This window comes from Haplochromis burtoni, unplaced genomic scaffold (assembly GCF_018398535.1).
Source record: "Haplochromis burtoni strain Fernald_Lab_line unplaced genomic scaffold, NCSU_Asbu1 Contig_2099, whole genome shotgun sequence".
Taxonomy (NCBI): Eukaryota; Metazoa; Chordata; class Actinopteri; order Cichliformes; family Cichlidae; genus Haplochromis; species Haplochromis burtoni.
The window spans coordinates 8,675-11,586 of record NW_024584460.1 but is presented as its reverse complement, the minus strand read 5'-3'; positions in this window follow the sequence as shown (position 1 = coordinate 11,586).

The window sequence follows — 2,912 nt, the reverse complement described above, 5'->3', positions numbered from 1 at the left end:
GGTTTTTGAATAAAGTTGAACTGAAGTGGAATAAAATGGACAAATAGTCGAGTTAGAGACTCTACTAACAACATTTACTCAGACAGTTAAATAAAAACAAAGTGGGTTATTTTATTAAAATAGTAATCCTCAGTTGAGAAAAACAATCATAAGCTGTTATTTGTTAACTGATAATTTAGAAGACACAGGTGAACTTCAAAGTCACATGACTGAGGCTGATCTCATCTGAGTGACAGCTTTGGAAGAAACCCGTCTGACTTGAGCGCGGGTCTGCTCCACCCTAATGCTGTGATATCTGCAGCTGTGGGTCCCTGACACTGAAGAGTGACATCTTTAGACTCACTTTGACATCTGTGTGGTCTAAAGTGAAAGTTTCGTCTTTAGTAAGTTCAGATGAAGTCATCAGAGGAGTTTCAGAACAGATTTGGTGATGAGAACTTTGAGTCAGATCAATATTGCTGCAGTTTATTACTCAAGAATATTAAGTTCTATAATTACATAACTATGAGAAAATCAAGAGGATTTTCTGCATTTTGTGTCAGTTTTTGCAGTAACAGCAGTAGTAGGACGATCCTAACTCACCCGAGGCTGTCACTGTGAGGTTGATGAAGCACTTAATGTCACTGAACAGTCTCTCTGTGCTGTTTTTGTTCCTGAACAACCGACACTTGTTCGTGCCGTTACCGCTGATGGTGACTTTCTTCAGAATCAAAGTGAGGTCTCCATCCTTCAACTTTTCCCTTCTCACTGTTGCAAAGTGCTTGTACACAGGAAGCCGTGATTGTTAGGATTTCCTCTGTATCAATGTAAACTATTGCAGTAGAATACAAAATGCTTTGAGGTCACTGTTCTTGTGATTTGGTGAAAACAGAACAGAAATGAAATTCGTAGACTCCTTCGAATGCAGCCGACAAATACGTCTTCCTTTTCCCCAAATTTGAAGGATGGGTCGGGTGTGTCCTTCGTGGCCCACCATATCCCAGAATTCATAGCGCGGCCCAGCCAAACTCCAGTTTCCAATAATGGCGGCCGCAACTAAGTTTTAAAATTACTCATACTAATCTTTCTGGGTCACAAAATAAACTTTTAACATATTTTCAGGCGAGAATTTAGTTGTGTAAACATCAAATATCTGCTCGGTTTATCAGGATATCGCATATTTGCAAAAGTGCTTCGACGTTTTCGGAGGCGTCTGCTACCCACCAGCTCGATAGCTAGCCGGAAGCTCGAGGGTCACTGAAGCCGCCGAGAACGGCACAACTAAGGATTGATGAGGCTTAAAGTGTTTTGAGGGTTAAAATGGAGTAGAAAAGAGCTAAGTAAGACTTTAGGTTCTGTGAGGCTGCTGATTTCATCATCCTGACACTCAGCAGTTTCAGCAGCTGTCAGCTGGTTCATCAGAAGAATTCTTCTTTGGCAGTTTTTGTGTGATCGCAAGAACAACAACGAACACAAAAACAAGTAACAAAACAAAAACTACCAGCCCATAATGTCCTCTGCCAACTCAAATGTAAATGTAAATCCTCCATGAAGTCAAAACTCATAATAAACAGTCTAATGTTCATATTTGGAGGTGTCCACGAGCAGTGGATCAGTCTATGAAGGACATTTTTATTCATTTATTATCAAACCTGACCACTGTTCCCCATTTTAAATATTATGACACATGGTGCCAAGTGTGAAGTTACTTGAAAGCAGAAGTTCGTTTAGCTGATTTAGGAAAAGTAAGTAGCACCAGGTTAATCAGACTGTTACTCTAAGGTTCAATCATGGCCTGTGCTGCCAACTACTGACGGCGAAGCTCCAACTCTGAGTGAGCACCAGGGAGAGTTTGTAAGACTCGGTGATGATGCAGCAGCTGTTTTGTATCCAGTATGGAGGAAACGTCACACGGACAGAAATAAACTTCACAAAATATCTTCTGTAAATACTTTTCACATGTTGTGCACTCCTGGTGTTCCCCACAGTCTCCCACTCAACTTCCAACCTGGTCAAACCTGTTTAACTTCCAACATTAGTCAGGACCAGGCAGGGTGAGGCCTAAAAATAAGATTTTCATGTTGTCATACACTGAATGTGTAAACTTGTTTTTATGACTGCTGTGTAATAAAGTGAAAACTTTTCAGCTCTGATTTCAAAACCCAAAGGATTTCAGTTATGCTTTCTAGATATGAACTTTCTAAAGCTGACTAACAGTTGATGTTCTTCTTTTTTAAACAGAGGGTAAAAAAATATACCACTTACAGTTTCCACTTTAACAAACACAGGAGTGTGAAAAATGTCAAGTTCCTCCTTCAGTGTAAATATTTGATGATCTGAGGAGAAATTTATCCTGACATTTAAAAGAACAAAGTCAGCAAATCAACACAAGCATCAAACTACAGTTAACATGCAGTCACATCTATAAACATCAAACACACATGAAAATGTTTAATTTTACAGCTCCCAAAGATTTTAAATCACAAAACATCTGAAATGTTACATCAAAACATCTGGAAGACAATCATTTTAATCCCAACAGCAAAATAAATATTTACCCTTTATTAACAACAGTTATTAAAAAGCTATATCCTGAAAAAGGCTACAATCGTAGAAATGTTCACACTCTTTCCCAAAGTCTCAGTAACTAAAACATGATGATTTGTGTTGATACTAGTGTAGAGGAACAGAGAGTGCAGGTGAACAGTGAGTCCTAATGTAGATGAACTCTGAAACACCTCAGTGGTCCTAAGTTGTCAGTGACGTTCAGCTGAAATACCTCCAAACAACCAAATATCCTCGATACGATCAGATGACTGTCTGTGAAGCAAAGACCTGATCTGGATCTAATGCTGTGGTCATGTTGACTTACAATGAAAATGTCTGTGAAGCTTCTCAGTCATCCAGGTCATCGTAGTCAAGGAGCTTGGAAA